The following is a 23,993-nucleotide window of genomic DNA, read 5'->3' as shown; positions in this document are numbered from 1 at the left end:
ACAAAATTGGAGGACTGACATTACCTGAATTTAAGACTTATTATATAATGTTAGTAATCAAGCATCATGGTATTAGTGAAAGAATAGATAAATGGATCAATGAAACAATAGAAATACCAAAAATAGATCCACACAAATATAATCAATTGATCTTTGACAAAAAACAAAGGTAAGTATTTTCAGCAAATGTTTTCAACAAATGTCCGGTGCTAAAGCAACTAGACAACAACACAAAACTTTCAAAACATTGCATAATGTAAATGTCATTGTACTCTGTGATGACTTTTTAGATATTACACTGCACACATAGTTTATGAAAGAAAAAATTGACAAGTTGAAGTTTATAAAAATTAAAAATTTCTGCTCTATGAAAAATACTGCTAATAGAATAAAAACACAAACTACATTGGGAGAAAATATTTCCAAAACTTATACCTGATAAAGAATTTATACCAACAATATACAAAGAACTCTTGGATTTCAACTATAAGAACATGTCTCAAAAAATAAAGAAATAAAAATAAAAAGATTAGAATCAAGCATGTGGCATATGTATATCTATATATAGAGATAGATAGATAGATAGATAGATAGATAGATAGATAGATAGATAGATAGAGGAAAATGTTTTGAGTCATCTTTTTTCTTTTATTTCTTCTTTGTTGCTTGTTGTGGGGTTATTCTATAGCACTTTGCTCCCTTTTTTCTTTTCCTTGTTTGTTTTTTGTTGTTAGTTTTATCTAATTCATTGATTTTCTTTTACTTCTTAAGAGGATCCTTTATCTAACATTTTCTCCCCCCTTTCTCCATTGATTAATTTTTCAAATTTTATTTTTTATTCTCTGGTTCTCCACATCCTATTATCTTTACTAGTGTAACAATTAAGCCTTATGAATCTTTAGATGTCTAGCTAACTCATTGCTATTACTGTTGAATATTATTGATTGTTAGCAGAGATACAGTTGTTGCATTCAGTACATGTTTAGTGTATGTCACTCTTTAGTGTTTTTTCGATGGTCATTGTTTTTATTTTCCCATGGTTAATTGTGATACATTACTGGTTCTTTTCTCTGTTTTGTGGAATGAAAATTATTTATTTATTTATTTAAAGAGAGACAAAACAAAATAGAAAACAGGCAGAAATAGTACATACACTTTCAAAGAAAAGAAATAAACAGTAATAAATCACTAGTTGATGTTATTGTCCCCCCACCCCACAAATAGTTGTTCAAGATATACAAGTGGAATATATAAATGGGAATTCAACCAGGGAGACTGCAAACAGTCCTGTTCAACAATCCAACAAAAGCTAAGTATTATGGCTATCAATCCTATACACTTAGACATGTATGCATCAATCCATATCTTCATTTATGTTGAGATCTAGCAAAACTTATTAGATTAAAATCTTTCTGAACAAAGATTAATAATATTGCTGGATTTCACATCATAATACTCTGGAATCAGCACCAGGTACTGCAGTGCCACTTTCTTTCCTTCAAAGTATTTGTTCATTTCATCATGTGTCATAAGATCAGTTCTAATAAAACTTGTTTTACGCAAGCATGAGTCTTAACATGTATTTCTATCTGTTCTATATTAGAGGGAGAAACAGAACAAAGCAGGACAGAACTAAACTTTTTCTTATAGGCACATAAAACTAAAAATACATATAAATCTGCTGTATAAGGAGTTCTACCATGGCCACTATGCCGTTTTTTGTTATCATCAACAAAATTGGCTATATCATCAGATAAAGTATAATTGAACATATCAGTACATAACAGGATTAACAGAAATACAACTTTGTAGATAGTGTAGAGCTACAAAAACAGGTAGTAATAAAATCAGAATAGATATCGTGGTGAATGATTGTAATTTTCAGTATAGTTGTCATCTATATTCCTCAACTGGATACCAGCAACATGACAATTTTGAATAAATTCTGTCAATAATCAGCAGCAATCAAACAAGTCAGATTTAACTAACATCAGTGATACAACAGTATAAGTCATACAGGGATCCTGATTGAGTTAATAGGAAATTAAAGATGACCACTGTGCTATGTCCCAATACCTTCAGAACAGCTGTCTGTGCCCTAGGATCCAGTGCTTGTATACAAACTAGGACGGAACAAGTTCCAACCAAGTAGAGTGGTGTGAGTAATAAGGGTTTTAATTTCTGATACACTATTAGCTACATCTTCTGCTGTTTTTTTTTGAAGACTATTCCTCCCCTTTACTCCCCCAGAATGAGCTGTGTATTTTTGGGTCTCCCCAACACTCATGGTTTTGTATTGGGGGGCAACCCGCTATTTACCTAAGTGTTTCTGAACTTTCTCACTCCTGGGCTGGATTTCTAATTATATTTCTTCATTTATTAAAGTCTGTCTGTTCAACCTGTCCATAAATACTGGTCTAGTTGCCCCTATTACTCTCTGGTTCCCTATCACATCGAGTTCCGTTTTCTCATATTTGATTTTGGTCCATATCATCTTCTTCAGGCTAACTATATTTCCTATAAAGAGCCTCTTGGTGGACCCTACCTCTTGATCCACTCTGCCTGCAATTCGCTCTTTTTTCCCTTAAGTTAGTGTACCTAGGCCATCTATATTAGAAATTATATCCAAGCTTCTTTGCCTCATTTCTGTTGTGCTCTTTTTCTGCCATTAGTTGTCTGTTTTGTCTTTTTCATTTCACTTTCTGCTCCATTCATTGTGGCCTCTCTGCCACTGTTTCTGGAACCCTGGTATTTTTCTCTCTCCTTAGAATGTCCTGCAGTATTCTTTGTAGAGTTGGATTGCTAATTGTGAATTCCCCCAGTTCCTCTTTATCTTGGAAGCACCTTGTTTCTCCATTAATTTCTAGGATATATGTGCAGGATATATCAATTGTGGCTGGAGGTTATTGTCTTTCAAGGCTTGGGTTATTTCGCCCCATGCTCTTTGAGATTTGATGGTTTGTGCCAAAAAGTCTGCTGTAATTCTGATGGGTGTTCCCTTGTAAATGATCTGTTTCTTGTCTCTGACAGCTTTTAATATTCTATTCTTTATTGGATTTCTGGAATCTTGATTATTATATGCCTGAGTGTAGTTCTGTTTTGATTGTAGGTGGCTAGAGTTCTGTATGCCTCATACATATCTGAGCATCTTTTCCTTTTCCTATGTTTGGGAAGTTTTCCTTGATTATTTCTGTAAATAGCCTTTGCAGTTCCTTTGTTTGCACCCCTGCTTCTTCATTCACATTATTCTTAAGTTATAGATCTTGTCATCTTCTAGCCTTTGTATTGTTACTGCTTGTTTCCTTGTTATTTTTAAGAAGTTTTTCCTTGCATGTTCCCACATTATTAACCTGTCCTCCAATTCAGATAATCTATCCTTAGTTTCTTTCAAGCTGTTATGCCAGCTTTCAATAGAATTTTTAGTTTCCTGGTAATCTCTTTGAACCTGCTTCAAGTATTCTATGTTTTCTCTATTTTCTCCATCACACAATTCTCCCCTTTTTTTGTTCTTCCATTCTACCATCCGTTTTTTCTTGGGAGGTGCTTGGCATTTCTTTAACTATTCTACTTATATCTTGCTTTACTCAGTTAAATTCTTCACTTTTGAACTCATCTATGAGGTCCCAAAAATATTGCTTTATGTCTATTGGGCCGTGTCTGATATTGCATGTTTTCTGTCCTCATTCTCCTTTGCATTTACCTTTCCTAGATCACTGTTCTCAAGATTGGGGACTGGGGACCCTTTCTTGTTGCCTCTTCTTCTCATATTTTTTTGTTCTTTCCATACAAGCATATATAGGAGGCCCAGTTTCTTTCTTTGTCAGTTTCAGTTTGTCTGAAATGCACTGACTAGGTGCTCCTGCCCACTGCAGTGTACTAGGAGGTACAGACCCAGGCAACCTATGTTGGGCCTGCCCCTCCAGGTTAACCTACTGAAGGCTTCACTGTTTTAGGGTGCACTGCCAGACACAGAGTTTGGTTTGGGCTAGCCTATTGGGCCTCAGTCCATGGCATCACCCATATCAAGTGTTCCCCACCAATCCCTCTTGAGAGGGGAATATGTGACTGAAGTCCCTGCAACACCCTGTTCCAGCCAGTCTGCCCAGTCCCAGAATGACCTCTGTTGGAGCCTCTTTGTCTGTGTAAAGGTCTTTATTCCTATCACTTACTGCAGGTCAATGCAGGTTCCCCACCAGCTCTGCTCTCAATTTGGTTTGCTGATTCCTGCTGTCAGAGTGTTTGTATCTCCAATGAGTTGAAACTAGCAGGCTATCCTGGCTGTGCCAATTCAGGCACAGTAGTGCAGTGAGTTCAATCTGTGAGTTCTGTGTGTTCGATTTTTACTACATCTGAAGGTACCTGCAGCTATTTGGAAGGCAACGCAAGATATTATGGTAACTATTGCTGATTTCATAAGATTTTGAAGTCCTGTATCACTTATACTAGAGTTTATTTTGATTGGTTTCATTGTGTGTTTTTCCCTTGGCTTTATTCTCTTTAAAATAAAAATAAAAAACAAACGAGATGATAGCAAATTTAAAACCTTCTCACAGTAAAAGAAATAACAGTGAACAGGCAACCTACAGACAAGGAAAGATAATTAGCCAGATATTTCTCAGACATAGACTAATACTGGAATTTATAAAGACCTCCAAAACATTAAATACCCCAAAATAAAATATCTAGTCAAAAAATAATCAACTGAAGTGAATAGACACTCTTAAGAACAAGTACAAATGGCTAGTAAATTCATGAAAAAATGTTTAACATTTCTGGCCATTAAAGAAATGCAAATTAAAACAATACTGAGATTCCATTTTACTCCAGAAAAAAATGGCTATCATGAAGAAATCAAATAACAAATGCTGGTGAGGCCATCAGGAAAAAGAAACCCTTCTACATTATTAGTGAGAATGTAAATTACTAAAACCTTGGAAACTAGTATGGAGATTTTTTTAAAAAACTGAAAAATAAAAATTCCTATTGTTTAGGTATCCCTATTCTGACCGAGCTATTCTTTTTCTAGGTATCTTCCTGCATGTTTATGACAGCACAACACATAATAGCTAAATCTTGAAAGTGGCTCATGTATCCATCAACTGATGACTAAAGGAAATGTTATACACATTGTTGCAGTGCTCAGCCATAAATATGCAAAAACATCAATAAAAAAAATCAATCAATTCTAGAAAAATGGATGTACCTAAAAACTAAATGTTGCTGGGTATACTTGTAATCCCAGCACTCAAGAGGCTAAGCCATGAGGAGTACCACAAATTTGAGGATACCCTGGGTTACACAGTGACTTAAAGTCTGCTCTGAACTACATGGCTAGACTCTGCCTCAAGCCAAGCATGGTGGCACATGCCTGTAATCCCAACACTTGGGAGGCTGAGGCAGGAGGATGACTGTGAGTTTGAGACTGGCCTGACCTACAAAGTGAGCTCAAGTCCAGCCAGAAAACCAGAGTGAGACACTTCCTCAAAAAGGTTAAAAAAAAGACACTCTGTCTCAAAATAAAAGAAAGAAAAAAGAAGCCATAATGTTAAGTAAAATAAATCAGACACACAAGCTTATTTTCATATTGTTTCTCTTATATGAGAAGCCTAACCTATGAAAAACAAAATAAAATATACATCTTATGAAATAGAAAGTAGTTCTTTTGCAAAATGGAAGGGGACCAAGAGATGGAGAGAGGAGGGAAGGAAGGAAGAATTAAGGTGTCTTATCCACAGTACCAATTCCCTATGAGGAATGTAATCATTATCTACAACAAACATGTTCTTATGAAAATAAAACTTAAAAAAGAGAAACTGACTCAATAATGAAATATCTTCCATAAAGAAAACTTAAAACATATCATAAGTTCAATCAAATGTTAAGGAAAAGTAAATGTTTCAAAAATATACAAACTATTCCAAGTACAAGAAAACCATGGATTGTGAGGAATTTGTTTTGAGTTTTCTACAATATAAGTAAACATTTCTTATAATTTTTATTCTTAAAAACTAAGCATTGTCTTGATATACAAGTAGTATAATGTACAGCACACTACATGATCACAACTGATCCAATGATTCTCTCTTTTCTTCCTCCAATCCTCCTCACCTCTCCTCCTAATTGTTCTCTTACTTCTTCTCCACCTCCTCCTTCTCCTCTTCCTCCACTTGCTGTTCCTCTTCCTCTTGCTTTCTGTCTCTCTCTCTGTGCAGAACTGTGGGTGATCATCCTCCAACAGCAAGAGGTTATAAAGGAAATACCATCTCCAGAGAAGGAGGAGAAAAAGACAGAGTAATCGCTCATGAGAGGTGTAAAATATGGGAAAGAGTGCAATTTTGTAGAAAAGCACTACATCAAATAAAGCTGTAGCAGTAGAGCCATTAATCTGTTTGATGACAATGCAAAGCCATATTTCCACGAAATTCTCAAAAAGGGGCAAAACAAGTGTAAATGGATAAGTTGCTTTTCAAAATTGCACAAAACGAAAAAACTGCATTGCCAAGAGATATCAGTGATTCTATTAGTGATGATGAAAGTCATCCAATAAAGTAATCCTCCTCTCTCTTGTGTCCCTCACTCCAGTTAAGAAAGTTTGCAAGTTTATTTATCTATTTTTATTTCCTTATTTTCTTTGGTATTTTGTATTATATTACTGTATTGCAATCATTTTATATGAATATTTTTGGATTGTAGAATGAATCAACTGAGTTTTCATATTTCTTATGGGGGAAATTTGCTTCAACATGCAAGTACTTTGCATTACAAGCATGTTTCTAGAATGAATTATGCTTACAAACCACAGTATTACTAGATAAGAAAAAGAAGTAATTCATCTTACATGATTTTCCAATATTAGAGAAACTTTAACAGAGCCACTGTATGTTATTAATGAATAAATATATATATATATAAATTACCTTACTGCCTTTCAGAAAATGAAACAAATTATTGGCAAATGAAAATAATAAGATATAAAAGAGCAATATATTGAATGTAAGTAGAATTTTTCCCAGAAATATGAGGTTGACTTAGCATTACACAAGAAATGAAGCATATACAACTTGAAAATTTTAATGGAAAAACAGTATGGTTATCTATGTGCATGCAGAAAAAGAACTCAATATAATTCACTATCTTTTCATGATTTTAAAATAACTTGATTTCATCTAAAGATCTTTAACATATTTTAGTTGTATCTCCAGGAATTAAAAAAAAGAACATTGTTAGCCGGGCATAGTAGCATACTCCTGTAATCCCAGCCTTAGGAGGCTGAAGCAGAATGATCACTGCAAGTTCAAAACCAGCCTAGGCTACAAAGTGAGCTCAAGGCCAGGCTGAACTACATAGTAAGACCCTGTCTCAAAAAGCCAAAAAAAAAGGGCTGAGGATTTAGCTCAGTGGCATAAGCACCTGCCTTGCAAGCAGGCGGTTGTGAGTTCAATCCCTGGTTTATCTCAGTAAAAACTGAGACTTATTTAATGTGGAATGGTGAAACCTTTTCTTCTGTCAGAACAAGACAAGGATGCTGGCTATCAAATATTTCAATCATCACTGTCATTATTCTAAGGTCCTAAACAGTGTACATGACAACAGAAAGATATAAATATATAAGAACTTGAAAGAAATAAATACAACTCCTTTTATTTAGAGTTAGTATGATTATGAACATTATCATGCCCAGTAAAATCTACAGAAAACCTAGAAGAATAAAAATTAATATTACATTTTCTGAATGCAAAGATTACACTTTACCAAAGGTCATTTTTTTTTTGTCTTTTTCGTTTTTATCGGTACCAGGGATCGAACTCACGACTGCCTGCTTGTAAGGGAGGCGCTGATGCCGCTGAGCTAAATCCCCATCCCCTACCAAAGGTCATTTCTGAGAAAAAAAAAACAACTGAAAAATCAACACAAAAATACAGTATTACTAGTTGTGTGGGTGCATATTTGTAATCCCTGCAATTGGGAGGCTCTGGCAGAAGGCTTTCAAGATTTTTTTCATGCATTACAACTGTAATAGAATATTCTAACTATTCTGTACAAATTGAAAATACCATTTTAGTTACAAATATGTCCTCAGGTAAGGCTGAGCACTCTCGACATGCCTGCTCAATGTGAACACAGCTGTCCCCTGGTACCAGAGATCACTACCACGTACACAAAAACCCAGCCACCAACCAGTCACACCATGCTGAGGGCTTTTAGGACAGGATGAGAGATAGAATCCAGAATGGAAATTAACAAAAAAGGCAAGATGTAGCATTCACACACTGGAATGAAAAGCCGTATTCTGCAGCCATTTCTTCCCTAAAGACCTTCCAACAGCAATACGTGGTTTGCATGTCTTAGAACAAGCTCCTGCCCTCAGCAGCTGGCTGCAGGAAGCATCACAGGCCATGTTCCTGCTAGGCAACAACACATCCTCCTCCTGGTCAAGTCCCCAATATGGCTTAATCAATGATAAGAATAAGCAACTAAGTTCAAAGTCCTTCGAGCACAATGAATAAATAAATAAATACAAGGGAATCACTACAGCTCCTGCCTCAGAAAATGTATAAACAACCCACCCAACTCCTAGCAAACTAACATACAAGGAAAAATCCTTTAAGTAAACATGGCCTTACTCTACTCAGCTCTTCTGAGATTATTAGGATATAATGGTGGAAGCAGCTTCCAAGCAGTAGGATCAGTGATGGAAACTTGGATTTCTATGAATCACAGGGAGGGACTCAGCCAGTCTGCGCAGTGGTAGAAGAGGCTCCAGGAGCCCTGAAACGGAGTTCCAAGACCTCTGTCCTTTCTAGGAGTGATTCCCCCTACTCATGTAGTGTATGGAACTTCTAAAGAGCAGGGTCTAGGCGGGTCCAGGGCTGAAGGCACCAAGGTCATAGAGGGTACTAGAACTAAACCTCTTATTTCTGAAATGCATTTTCATTGGTCTGTAAAAGTTCATCACAATAAGGAAAAAGGAAAAGTGAAAGTGAAGATCATACACTTGAAAACATGTTAGATGTTATAAGCACTACCCATAGGTTATACTACAGCACCTGCCACAGCTGGGTCCTGGAAGTCTTCCCTGAGGTAGCCACTCCTCACTGCTGTTTGCATTCTACTGGCTGGTTGGCTATTTGTTGGGGTTAATTTCAGCATTGTCCTCATCTCCTTCCTCAGCGTCACCTTGAAATTCATTCTCTTCTTCCTCACCTTCTTCAAAATTGTCATCATCCTCTATGGCTAGAGCACAGCCTACAACACTATCTGCTCATGGAAAAACTGGCTGATTTCAAAATTTGAAGCTAATATGAAATCAGAATCTTTACCATCCCCAGTGATTTTCCATCCCAAGAATTTTCAGTGGGTTGAAGAAGCTTGAAAAATGATTCATTGGGCCCTAGTATAGTAATTGTTCTAACAGAGTCCCAATGCATATGCTTTTGTTTTACCCTAATGTTTTTTTTTTTTTGCCTTTTTCCTTTTTATCAGTACCAGGGATCGAACTCACGACTGCCTACTTATGAGGCAGGTGCTTATGCCTCTGAGTTAAACCTCCAGCCCCTCCCTGATGGTTTTTCTGTAACATTTTTCCTTTCTTCCAGGTAATAATACACCCATCACAGTTCACAACTTCAGGACCCTGAAAGTAAAAGGGGTCAGACTTGTCTGACTCCAACTTTGTCTTGTATGTTTTTGTCAGACTGGATAAAGCAGTCATTAGGTTCAAAGTAGAACTCTAACACAAAAGACATAGGCTATTCAGAGTCTGAAAATTTCACTTTAATATCTTGCACATATTTCAAGATTGGCTCATCATATTCCTGCACTAGCTAACTAAGAATATCCATGTTTCTAAAGATGATGAACCAGAACTCGGGTATTTATTTAGCTTGTAAGCTGCTGCTGCTGCTTTTTTTTTTTTTTTTGCTATGGATACTTTATTTTTCATGTCTTCAACCAACTTCTCATTTTAACTATGCCACTCTGATTCTGTTGGCTACACACCATTAGTGATGACTGCTCTTCTCTTGTTGAACAGAGGTTGATTACAATGCTGGTCCTAGATTTCTTCATAGAAGTTGGCATCTATGTGTGCACATCCCATCTGAAGCTATTTCAGTGCATTAATTTACTTCTTGACTGGTAATGTTTTAAGTTTTGGTTCCACCTGAGCAACTTAAGGAGACTTTCTCCCCCCTAAAAAATTACAGAAAATATACAGATTCTTGTCCCAGTCCAGGAAGGTTTATATTTGTAATCCCAAGGAGAAGTTATTGGAATTCTAGTGAGTTAATTCCAATCTACCACTTTCAGTGCAACCCAAGGTGAGAATAAAGATACTAAGACATCTATACAGTTATGGGGAGCCAAATAGTTACTCTAACCTGTCACTTTTACTTCAGAGATTACACATCAGCTCCTCAGCTAGCCCAATTTACATTGCTCAAAGCCAGTTGAAGGGACAAAGAAATAGCCTAGCCAGTTCTGTACATATCAATACATGGAGATAGGGCCAAGATTATCCAAAATGAAGATGGTTGCGTTCCTTATCAAGGACAGTCAGGGAGAGTTGTCTGGGTAGTTCCCCGCAAGAGGGGAGGCAGCTGGGGAGCTAAGATGGAGCTAAGATGTAGCTCAATCCCCAGTGCAATCAATCAGCCAATGCCAACCTGATACCTCAAGCCTATAGTAGTTCCAGCCTTTAAGGAAGCCGAGGCAGGAGGCACACAAATTTAATTCTAGTCAACTTCTCCAAGAACATGGTGGACAGATAGCAGCAGCTATGGAGGCTTTCTGAGAGGCCCAGCTTAGAATCCAGGAATGGTGCAGAGTGAGGAATCCTAAGAAAGAGGAGATATATGCTGCTGACCCAAGAATGAACTGGGCTGAGAGAAACCAACTGGGAATGCAATCCTGGTGCCATATCAGGAACAGATAAAGCCTCAGCATGGAAGCTGGAGCCCCCACCATTGGAAGCAGTGATCTGGGGTTCCTGCCGGCCAATGCAGCGTCTGAATCAGCTCGGCGGGGAGAGAGACGTGCGAAAGCGCTGAGAACGGGAATCGGTGAGCGGAGTTGAAAGCGGGATGGGCGGGGAGCCATGCATCGACCTGCGGTGAGTGAAGGAAACTGGGACTCTTCCACAATCTAGGAGGCTCCAACAGAGGACATTCTGGGACCGGGCAGACTTGTGGGAACAGGGCACTGTAGTGACTTCAGTCACATATCCCCCTCTCGAGTGGGATTGGTGAGCAGTGCCTAGCCTACGTGATGCTGCTGGCTGAGACCCAGTAGGCTAGCACAACCCAGGTCCCAGCACCTAAGCCTTTGGTAGGTTGACCTGGAGGGGCGGGCCCCACATAGGCTGCCCAGTCTGTAACTCCCTGGTGTGCTGCAGTGGACAGGAACACCTAGCCGGCACAATTCAAACAGACTGTGGCCAACAGGGAAGAAAGCTGGGCCTCCTATATACGCTTGTATATAAGGAACAAAGAATATGGGAAGAGGGGGCAACAAGAAAGGCTCCTCGGCCCCCAATCCTGAGAAACAGGAATAGCAGACACAGCACCAATAGACATAAAGCGCTATCTCCAGAGCCTCATAGACGAGTTCAGGAATGAAGTTATTAATGACCTGAAGCAAGACATAAGCAGAATAGTTAGATAAATGCTAAGCACCACCCAAGAAAAAACAGATGGTGGAATGGAAGAACAGAAAAAAAAGGGGAGAATTGTTTGATGGAGAAAATAGAGAAAACATAGAATACATGAAGCAGGTTCAAAGAGATTACCAAGAAACTAAAAACTCTATCGAAAACTGGCATAACAGCTTGAAAGAAACTAAGGATAGATTATCTGAACTGGAGGGCAGATTTGTAATATAGGAGCATGAAATGAAAAACTTCTTAAAAATAAAAACAAACACCAATAAAACAAAGACTAGAAGATGATAAGAGGATCTATAACTTAAGAATTAAGAACATAAAAGAAGAGGTAGGGACACAAACAAATGAACTACAAAAGGTACTCGCAGAAATAATCCAGGAGAATTTTCCTAATTTAGCAAAAGGTAAAGATACTCAGATGTATGAAGCATACAGGACCCCAGCCACCTACAACCCAAACAGAGCTACACCCAGGCATATAATAATCAAAGTTCCAGAAATCCAATATAAGAACAGAATATTAAAAGCCATCAAAGACAAGAAACAGATCACTTACAAGGGAACACCCATCAGAACTACAGCAGACTTCTCGGCACAAACCATCAAATCATGAAGAGCATGGGGGAAATAATTCAAGCTTTGAAAGATAATAACCTCCAGCCAAGATTGATATATCCTGCACAACTATACCTGGAAATTGATGGAAAAACAAGGTGCTTCCAGGATAAAGAGGAACTAGGGGAATATGCAATCACCAATTCAACTCTACAGAGAATACTGCAGGATATTCTAAAAAAGAAAAATACGAAGATTCCAGAAATAGTGGCAGAGAGGCCACAATGAATGGAGCAGTAAACAAAATGAAGAAGACAAACTGACAACTAATGACAGAAAAAGAGCTCAACAGAAATGAGGCAGAGAAGATTGGAAGGTAGGAACAGCTATTTTGGAGAAAACGACATCATAATAGATAATACTGATTTAGTATCATCTTGTTTTGAAGTCCCATCAAGCTTTTGTTCTTCTGTCTCCATAGGTCTTAACATGTTGTATCTTATTGGATTTTATTATATGTGATAGTATAAACAAAAACTTTTATAGACAAGGAGATTATACAGAAACCATTGTTCATTTTCTGTTAGTTGATTCTAAATACCCTGTAATACTGTCATTCTCTTGAATGGTTTTACATTGTTTTGATATATTTGATATATTTTCATACAGTATATGAAGTTATACTCAAAGATTTCAATGAAAGAGACAATATGGTAACTACTTTTATGTCAGGATTATCTTGTGGTGAAACACTATTCTGCTTACATGGTTATGTTTTGATCTGTGCTGTTTTGTTGTTATGCCCTCTTTTATCTCAATCTCCATTTTATTATTTATTTTTTAATTTTTATCCTTTTAATTAAGGGAAAAATAAATTTAAAAATAGCAGGATATATTATAGTAACCCACTTTGATTTTCTATTAACTTGATTTGAAGCCCTGTATTGCTCTCACCATCTTTTGACTGATGTTCCTCTATTCTGTTTTGCTTGATAGTACCAGGTTCGAAAGTTTAGGCAACAGCTGTGAAGATAGTGGGATTCATTATGATGCCCATTCTGGTTGACGATTATCTACTTTTGAAGACCTGTAATGTTTCCCATATTTCAGTTTTGTTGGTTTCGTTCTTTACTGTTTTGTTCTATTTTATTATAACTGATGATATAGGTAACTCTATTTGAGTTAGGGGGAGGCATTATGGTAACCATTGTTGATCACCTTGTATTATGTTTTTATATTATCTATTATGTCCACCCTTTTGATTTGACCGACTCTGTTCTGTTATGTCACATTTGCTTTTACTCTCTTCCAAAAAGTAATAAGAACTGTGGGAGTAATAAAACCCTAAATGTGTAATAGTCATTGTACAAAAGAGAGGAAAAGAAAGTGCTCTAAACGATATAATGGCATGTATAGTTAAGTGTATAAGATAGACAATATTACTGAGTTTTGTTGGATCATTGAACAGAACTGTTTGCAGTCTCACTGTTTGAATGTCCACTTTATATGCTTTAATTTTGTAACTTGAACAAATATTTCTAGGATGACAATATGTAATACAGTAACTAGTGATTTCCTACTATTTTTTCCTGAAATTCTGCATAACTTGTACCCTTTTTCTGCTTTTTTTTCTCTTTTTCTCCTTAAATAAAATAAAGAAAAAAAATTTAATCCTAGTCTGGAAAATTTATCAGCTTAGTGAGACTGTACAAAAATGGAAAAAAAGTAAAAGGGCTGGGGATATAGTGCAATGTGAGGATCCTAATATCAATCCCCAGTACCACAAAATAAGTAAATAATAAAAATGAAAGTCACATTGAAAATAAGTGTTCACAATGTGGAGAAGTTAGGATTTTTCTGCACTGTCAGTAGATACATAAAATGATATAGCCACTACATGAAGAAACTCCTTGAACCCCTGCCCTCCTGCCCTCCCTGCCCTCCCTGCCCTCCTGCCCTCCCTGCCCTCCCTGCCCTCCCCGCCCTCCCCGCCCTCCTGCCCTCCCTGCCCTCCTGCCCTCCCTGCCCTCCTGCCCTCCTGCCCTCCTGCCCTCCCTGCCCTCCTGCCCTCCTGCCCTCCCTGCCCTCCTGCCCTCCTGCCCTCCTGCCCTCCTCCTCTATGGCTATTACTTCTTGTTCTGGTACAGATAAGATTGGTAACTATGTCCTGTAAACGGAGTTTACAGTAACATGTTCTCTCAGGATTCATAAGGCTCTGTCTTCTTTCAAGTCTAAATTATTAATTTCCTTGTCTTGCTTCTGTACCCTCACAAGCCCGACCTGAAAGAGCTTTGCCCTAGAATAAATTACAGGCCATTATGGTGGTGGTCTAACATGGCAGAAAGCCAAAGCTGAAACACTTACCCTGACATCCTTCAGCCCAAATTGCAACTTCCTGCTTCCTTTCCCCATGTGTGGGAAAAAATTTTATCCAGTCCTACTTCACACAAGGTACTTAAATCTTGAACATATAAAGAACTGAAAACATCAGCTCCCCCAAATTATAAGATCCATCCAAACATGGGCAGTTGAAATGAATGCACACTTCTCAGATGAAGCAATACCATTGGGCAAATAAATATATGAAAAATTGTTCAACATCATCGGTCATTTAAGAAACACAAAACACCTCTGAGATTCTATCCAGAAAGAAATCAACCAATAACAAATGCTGGAGGGCCTGTGAGGAAAAAGGAACCCTTCTCCACTGTTGGTGGGAGCACAGACTGGTGCAACCACTGTAAAAATTAGTTTGCAAGGCATGCTATTATGCCACTGAGCCTTTGCCCCTGAAAATTAAGTCTGGAGATTCCTCAAAAAGCTAGGATTAGCAATCTCATTCAAATCAGCTATTCTCCTTCTGGATATTTTCCCAGAAGTATTAAAAACATCATATTACAATAATGTATGTGCACCTATATGTATATCAGCACAATTTTTAATAGCCAAATCTTAGAAATAACCCAAATGCCCATCAACTGAGGAATGGATAAAAAGATGTGATATTTTTATTCAATGGAATACTACTCAGCCATACAGAAGGATAAACCTGAGATATTTATAAGTAAGTGGATGCAACTTAAGACCATACTATAAGTGAAATATATCAGGCTTGAGTATATAAACATAGTATTGTCTCCCTGGTGTGAAAAATTGAAAAAGGAAATAAGGTCTAGAATGTACAATAGATTTTCTGAAATGCAAACTGGTTAAAGGAAAAGAGTAAGGAGGGGGAGAAGAAAGCAAGGAAGAGAAAAGAGAGAAAATGCAAGGTAGCTATACTACTTGTGTCTGTTAGTTCACTAAAAAGGAAGGTTCATGCTAATATTTTTAATTTTATTTTAAAGAGGGTAAAATTAAACAGAACAAAACAGAACATAAAAAAGCAATGTAAGAGACACATATTTCAAAGCAACACAACCAGAGATCTTTATTATCTTTCATACTGTCTCTTGTATCATACTCTTATTCCAAATAGTTGTCCAAATATTCACATACAGTGAATTCATACAAAACAAAATAATATTAAACTGATCAGAACAGGATGATGAAGGCATTTTAGGTCTTCAAGACCAGACAATAAGGAAGTCAACAATGGCTGTCATAGTGTCTCTCATTTGCTTCAAAATACCTGTCTATACCTTCACATATGTTGAAATTAAACAGACTAAAATCACTCTGAACAAAGAATAATAGTATTTTTGGATTTCACATAATGATGCTACCGAATCAGATCTGGGTACTGTAGTGTCTTTTTCTTCATAGTTGTTCATTTCATCGTGCATTATATAATCAGTTCTCATAAACTGTTTAGAAGTTCTGTGCAAGTATGAGTCTCTACACGTATATCTATCCTTTCTGTATTAGAGGGGGAAACAAAACAAAACAAGACAAAACAAAGCAAATTCCTAGAAAAACACAAAACAAAATTCATATAAAACCACAATACAAGATGATCTACAATGGTTACTATGATGTCTCTTGTTATCTTCAATAAAACTGTCTATATCATCAGGCATAGTATAATTGAACATAGCAGTACATAATAATATTAATAAAAACAAAACATTGGAGACATTATAAGACTTCAAAAGCAGGTTATAGTCAAACCACAGTGGGTATCCTTGTGAATCTTGTCATCTTCAGAGTATTTGCCTATACTCTCAGATTTGATACTATCAATAATAACAGATTCGAATAAAATCAGTCAACACAAAACAGCGATCTGACAAACCAGATTCAAATAAGATCAGTCATAATAAGAATATTAAGTAATACAGGGCTTCAAATTAAGTTAATAGGAAATTATGGATGGTTAGCATAGTATATCCTGCTATTTTTGGAATAGCTATTTGTGCCCTCAAGTCTAGTGCAAGTAGACAGACTGTAACAAAATATAACCAAACTAAACAGAGCGATAAAAACAATGTGGATTTTAAATCACAATACGCTATTAACAATGTCCTCTGCCTTCCCTTTTTAGATAGTTCCTCCCTTTTCACTTTCACGGGTGCATTGTACATTTTGGATCCCACTAATCCCTTTAATTTTTAGGTTAACCTATTTACCTAAGTGGTTCTGAAACTTTTTACCCCTGTGCTTGATCTTAACTTGTATTCCTTTACCTACAAAAGCCTCAACTTTTTCCTTCATTATAGCTGAGTCGTTCTCCACTGCACAAAAGTATCATGGCTTTCCAACCTATCTGCAGATGCTGGACGAGATGCCCATTTCTCTTTGTTCCCTGTAACATAGAGCATTGTGTTTCTTTTTGTTAGTGTATCAAGGCCATCTGTGTTAGAGATTCTCTGCCTCATTTCTGCTATACTATTTTTCTGCCACTGGTTGTCTATTTTTCTCCTTCATTCCACTGTCTGCCCTGTTCATTGAGGCTTCTCTGCCACTGTTCCTGAAATCCTGGTGTTTTTTCTCTCTCTCAAGAATGTCCTTCAGTATTTTTGTAGGGTTGGATTGGTGGTCATGAACTCCCTCAGTTCCTCTTTGTCATGGAAGCATCTTGATTCTCCATTAATTTTGAGAGACAGTTTTTCAGGATACATCAATCTAGGTTGGATATTATTTTCTTTCAGGATTTAGAATACTTTGCTCCAAGTTCTTCTTGATTTGATGGTTTTTATTGAGAAGTCTGTCATGATTTTAATGAGTTTTCCTTTATAGGTGATCTGTTTCTTTTCTCTGATAGCTTTTAATATTCTGTTCTTGTGATTAATTTCTGGGATCTTGATTATTATATGTCTGGTTGTAGATCTGTTTTGGTTGTAGCTGGCTGGAGTTCTGTATGTCTCATACATCTGAATATCATTTCCTTTTCCTATGCTTGGGAAGTTTTCCTTAATTATTTCTGTGAATAGCCCTTGTATTTCCTTTGTGTTTGGCCCTGTTTTTTTACTCACATTTTTTATTCCTAAGTTATAGATCCTCTTGTCATCTTCAGTCTTTGTATTGTTACTGCCTGTTTCCTTGTTACTTTTAAGAGATCTTTCCTTTCACAATAATACATTATAAACCTATCTTTGTTTTGTTAATCTATCTCTAGTTTCTTTCAGGCAATTTTGCCAGCTTTCCATGGAGTTTTTAATTTTCTGCTAATCTCTTTGAATCTGTTCCATGTATTCTAGGTTTTTTTTATATTCTTCATTGGAGGTTTCTCTCCTTTTTTTGTGTTCCTCCATTCTTTCACCTGTGTCTTCTTGAGAGGTGCTTAGCATTTCTTTCATTAATTTTCTTATATCTTGCTTAATTTGTATTAATATTTCAGTTTTGAGCTCCTCTATAATGTCATGAAGATATTTCTTTATGTCAGCTGATGCTGTGTCCAATATTGCATGTTTGCTGCCCTCAATCTCTTCTGTATTTACCTCTCCTGGCTAGAGGCTTTTTCTTATTTCTTTCTCTTGTCATGTTTCTTGTTTCTTCCATACAGGTATATGGTGGAGGTCTCAGCCTCTTTCCTATTGGTTATGGTTCTTCTGAAGCACACTGGCTAGGGGTTGCTGCTCTCTCCATTTTGGTATTGATCACTGAGGTGCAAGAAGGGGTAGTGTAGGCTGGCCCCTCCCCTCCAAGGCAGTCAACCAGTGAAGGCCTTCACCACATTAGTGTGTACCACATGGAGGGAATTGGTTCAGGCCAACTTCAGGGACAATTTCATCACTGGCTATTGGGTTCTGGCCAGGGGCCCAAGCAGATCCCACCAATCTGCTATGGACAGGGAGCAGTCCACTGAAGTCACTGCCATTCTTTGTTGAGGTCCATCCTGCCCAATGCCAATATGTCATCTGGTTGGTCACTCTCCTCTCCTGGGAGGGCCATATTCCAAGCACTTGCTGCAGGTTAGTGCAGGTCTCCATGCCGGCTCTGTTCTCTGTTGGGCTTGCCAATCCCTGATTTCAGTGTGACTGAGGCTCCAATGAGAGCACTGTGATGCAAGTCCAACCAGCTCCTATGAGAGAGCTATGCCCATGACAGTGCATCTGGCTTCAGCTTTCCATCCACATTTTTCTTTTCTTTCTGTTTTTTTCTTTTTCCTTAGTTTCTTTCTGAGTCATGAGAATTGCTGTCCTTTCGTCTGGTCTTCTCCATGGTGATAAATTCTAGCATCTGAGCTGTTTCTCTCAGAGAGGTTCTGTACCTTGTTACTTATCTATCTGCCATTTTCTCTATCTCAGTTCCTGCTAATATTGGTTGGAGAATTTTTATGCCCATATCTTGTACTTTGAGTAACTAGTTTGTTGGTTTCTTGTTTGTTTGGTTGGTTGGTTGCTTTTCAGTTTTTGGTACCAGGAATCAAACTAATGCCCTTGTGCTTGCCAGGCAAGTGCTGTGCCACCAAGCTATATCCCCAGGCCTTGAATAACTACTTTGATGATGACAATATACAATGTCTGAACTATTGTTATTCTATTATTTTGTTATGAAATTGTCTTATCTTTTTTCAATAAAATTTTAAAAAACACAAAGTGCTCTACAGTCCCCGGAGGAAATACAACTACAACCCAAGGAAACTAAGAACTACAATAGACAGACACAGGGCAAATACACCAAGTACTGGTAACCCTAGAGACAACTCAGTGTTACACAGAGACTAAGCTACAAAGTAAGCATGTCTCCTTTGCAAAAAGATGGCATAGCTAAAGCACACCTATGGAAAACCATGTAACAATGCCATACCTGCAGGAGAAAATAAAATGATGGACACAAGAGCACACAAAAGCCAAACATGTTGATGAGAAAGCTAAATGGGAACTGGCATGCAGAATACTAAAAGCCAATAATTTAGACAATCCACTGAAGCAGGGCAGGACTCCTCCTCTGGAAAGCTGCCAAAATAAAACATTTAAATAAATAAAGCAGGCTCTGAGTCAGACCCCAGCCTTAGGACTGTCAGATACAACCAAGCCTTCCTTCCTTTATGTCCATAAATGAAAAAAATGGCCATACAAGCCTTAACCCTGGCCATGGGACCCTGACATTATCCAATGATGTAATTGTCAAAAAAGCCTCTGTGGCACTAGGATGGCCCCATGCTCAGGACCCTTGCTGCCAGTCTGCTGACTCAGTAAGCTAACAAGCTGATCTTGGTACAACAACTTTAATAGATAAAAAATGATACCACTGATTGTCAAATCCAACGATGACTATCAGAGATTCTTCTACAAAAATACATAACTCTGGAGACAACATACAGTCTTAACCGGCCCACTTTGCTCCCACTTGAACCAGGAACCTCCCCTTTATGACTGTATGGTTGTGCTTAAAGGGATCTAACAAACACAATATGCAGAGGTGACTCAACTCTGTACTAGAGGCACAGCCTCTGCCTACTAGAACTTCAGCCAAGATGGAAGAACCAACATCCTTAACAAAGTCTCTTTGCTGGCAAAGTACAAAAACGTTAACAACTATGCTAACTCCAAATATTAAAAAGAGGGCTCTTGATGTCTGTGAGAAATAAAATACAATGCAAAAAATTTTAGAGTTCCTAGATGCTATATGGGCTTCAGGGAAATGACCATTGTATATTACAGGGGACACCATAGGACTGAAACAACACAAGTCAGAGGAAACAAAAAGACAGAGAAACAAAAGGGGATGTTATTACATATCCACAAAGGGGGTGCTCCAGGTATACCCATTATCCCAGAGTCACCCCTCACAGAGGCCCCAAATTACTCTCCAAATGAAAAAGTTAGGTTTGCCTGAAAAGCTTAAAAATATATAAAGGGAAGATAATAAAAGTTTGCTGATGGGAAGTTAGCCATCCCTAAAGTTCTGAGTCCCAGGTTCATAAAACAATTCTATCAGGGATCTCACATGGGAAATACAACATTAGAAATATTATTAGGTCACCATTTCTATGTGCCATGACTCACTACACTTATTTGGACTGTTTTTAAACACTACTTTACTCATACACAAAACAACCCAAAGCAAGGGCTCACCCAGATCCTGGAGATCCAGGAAACAGGAGCTACTCTGTGTAAAAACCCCCTGTGGAGGCTAGGGATTTAGCTCAGCAGCATAAGCACCTGCCTAGCAAGCACAAGGTCATCAGTTCAATCCCCAGCACACACACACACACACACACACACACACACACACACACACACACTTCCTATGGACTTTACTAAATTGCCTCAAGCCTGTGGCTATCAATATATGTTAGTGGTTATCTGCACTTTTTCAAGATGGCTTGATACTTTCCCCATCTAACACTGACTCACATTTGTATGTGGAACAGTGTAGAAGCTCACATAGATGTTAAAGATAAAATGAAAACTTCACACAGTTTGATAATAACAGAGTTCAGAAAAAAGGAGCATAAGAAGCAGAAACTCAAACAACTGCTGAAAAATGCTGTCAAGAAACTTACTTGAGATGAGATCAAGTTCTGCCAAAGGCCCTCCTTCATATCTGATGCATACCCACTAAACAAATGGGGTGTTCCTCTTACAAAATTCTATTTGGTTGGTTGCCCCTAGGCAATTAAAGAAGATTTGTAAACTAGGAAAATTGTCTCTGAGGAGACAGATACAGGCTTTGGAAATAGCCACACGGCATATTCACCATTGGGTACAAGACAAAAGTGCCCATAAACCTGACAGACCCAATATACACATGCAAACCTGGGGACTTTATTTTGGTTAAAAAAATAAAATCCACCAACTCTGGGGCTCACATGGGATGGGCCTCATTCGGTAAACTTGCCTATACCTAATGCTATTCAAATTATAGCAGGTGTGTCTTAGATCCACCACAAGTCAACAAAAGCCAGTGACCCAAGATAGGTGGACCAGGCTGCAGGATCTAAACCAGACCACACAATGTCACTGATCCTACAACATTTGGCCACCACAGAAGACAGTCCTGCTCTAATCCTGTAAGCTGACTTGTCTATGTATGGCTGAAGCTTGAGAACACAACAACCCTGCTCTGGTCACTCCAGCAGCTGACCAGTCTGCACACGGATAAAGCTTGAGGATGAACACTGGGGTAAAACAACAAAATAAGTTTTCTTTCCTTTTCGTTATAATTCTCCTTCTCCCAATACGGAGCCAACCTCTCATAGAAAGGTAAATGTTAATGATAGTGATGCTCTCTATTAAAACTTCTTATCGAAATCATCAAAGGGGAGAATGAGTGGTAACATAAAGAACATTAGCCCTCAGACTTTGCTTACCTTCCCCTGTAGTGATACCTTCAAGTAGTGGTGCAGATAAAATTGACAACTATGTACTATAAACAGAGTTTATGTCATCTTGTTCTTGCAGGAGTCATCAGATTCTGTCTTCTTTCAAGTCTAACTTATTACTTTGTTTTGCTTCTCTACCATCACTTGCCCTGCCACTCCCCAAGTTTCTAAGGACTAACCTCAACCTAATCTACAAAACTGGAAACCTTCCTTTGTTCTAAGGCTGAGCACTCCAGATGTGCGTTCAGTGAGGTCAAAGTGCACCAAATTCTAAACAAATCTCTATCTTTTTCACCACTGCTCTCTGATCAGACTAGATTTCACAACAGATACACAAACTAACAAAATGCAAACATTACACTCTCTCAAGGAGAAAAGGATAGAAAGTATGCGATATTCAAATACAGTTAAACATAAGACCAACCCCAGGGGGTGGAACACATACATAATTTCACCATTCCTGATCCTGATGCACTATGATCACCATGAGATCCAAGATAGCATAGCTTACATATTAAGTGGAAGCCCATCCTAAACTATATACTGGGATTTTCAGGTGAAAAAAAAAAAAACCGACTTCAGTCTACATATTGAAAAGTATGCCACTGAGACTGCAAAACTGATAATCAATGGGAAATACTAAAACTACACATCAGGAACATGAATTACTTTTATGGGCCAGAAGCAAAAGAAAAACAAAAGGAAACCTAATATGCCTTTTTGGTAACTTTTTGTTTCAAACAAGATATATATATATAGATAGATAGATAGATAGATAGATAGATAGATAGATAGATTTTACAAGACTTCCTAATACTGCAGGGATGAATCACAACTCCTGGTAATATTGCTAAATCAAGTTTCCAAGTGATGCTATTACACTCGTTGTGTCACTACAAGACCCTACAAGCCACGTATAAACCATGAGTCAAAACACAAAATTTGATTTTATTTTCATACGCTTTTTTATATACACTGCTCTGTTTACATCTCAACGTATCTTGTCAATTCCCAGAAACCTGCAGTGACTCCAAGAAGCCTCACTGGTTTGTGAAGAGAGGGAACTTGAATCAACTGTGAAATCGGTCCTTGCCAGAACTCTGGGCACAAGAGGGATCTAGAATGTATGAGACAAGGCCCAAGGCCCTTGCTGCCAGAAGTCCCAGGAGCCCCCAGTGGCCTGAATACAAACACTGGAGAGCACCAGCTGGTCGTGAAACACCTCACAAGACCTATGCAAGGCAGCTGCTCAGGAGGCCAGTAAGGGAGAGTCCATGGAATACAGACACCTTGAGAACACACTTATTTGTGAATCCACAAGACACACAAGTGTAAACTTCGTATTGTTACTTCAGCATCCAAAACCTGAAAGGGCAAAAGCTATGGAGGGCCACAGGACTGAGTTTGGTGAGAAGAAAGCCTGCCTGACAAGTACAAGCTTGTGAGTTTCATACCTGTTGCCAAAAATCACAAACACAAAAAATCTGTACGTGTATGTACATGTGTATAAATTAAACAGTTAAGACAGTTATACTCGTGCTTTCTCTCATTTAACTGAAGACAAAGATTTGCACTGCTATTATTTGGACAGCTATAGGCAGATGTCTTTAGCCCTGGGTGAATGCTTTGGGGAAGACAAGGCACAATGTAGTGCCACTGTTACCCCCTGGTTGATGTATTTAAAATTTGGTTGGGTTGGTAATTTAGCTCAACCTCATAAGCCCTGGCCTTGCAAGGAGCCGGTTGTGAGTTCAATCCCTGGTCCGATACATTTTTAAAAAATTTTTCTTGTAGGTTTTTTCGCACCTCTTCTTGCTCTTCCCTCTCTTCCTCTTCCGCTTCTCTCTCTTCCTATTCTGTTGCTCCTTCTTTTCCTTTGCTTTGACCTATGAATATAATGGATTAGAAAGAAAAGATAATTCAATAAAAGATAAAACAAATATTCCATTTCCAGTGAGCCATTCCTCGGCGATTACTGTCACGTGCGCTGCACGTAGCTCTCTCCCCCAAAACCCTGACTTGGTCCATTTGGCCAATAGAGTCCATTTGTGTGGAGCCCCGAAGTTC

At 38.0% G+C, this 23,993-nt stretch overlaps 1 protein-coding gene and 1 pseudogene across 1 annotated transcript in view; one reads left to right on the top strand and one right to left on the bottom strand.

Annotated features, from left to right (window-relative positions):
• Positions 1–23,457, top strand: part of LOC134472019 (uncharacterized) — a 153,862-nt gene extending 130,405 nt beyond the window's left edge. Inside the window, exon 4 of the mRNA XM_063232858.1 lies at positions 22,942–23,457. The gene's annotated coding sequence lies outside the window, so the exon portion shown is untranslated. The remainder of the gene's footprint in view (positions 1–22,941) is intronic.
• Positions 8,855–11,097, bottom strand: LOC100735864 (nucleosome assembly protein 1-like 4; annotated as a pseudogene).
• Positions 23,458–23,993: the final 536 nt, after the last annotated feature.

This window comes from Cavia porcellus, unplaced genomic scaffold (assembly GCF_034190915.1).
Source record: "Cavia porcellus strain 051 isolate PalLab524CR breed Dunkin Hartley unplaced genomic scaffold, mCavPor4.1 scaffold_21, whole genome shotgun sequence".
Classification (NCBI taxonomy): domain Eukaryota; kingdom Metazoa; phylum Chordata; class Mammalia; order Rodentia; family Caviidae; genus Cavia; species Cavia porcellus.
The sequence above is the reverse complement of the archived record's forward strand: the minus strand, read 5'-3'. Positions and strand labels throughout refer to the sequence as shown.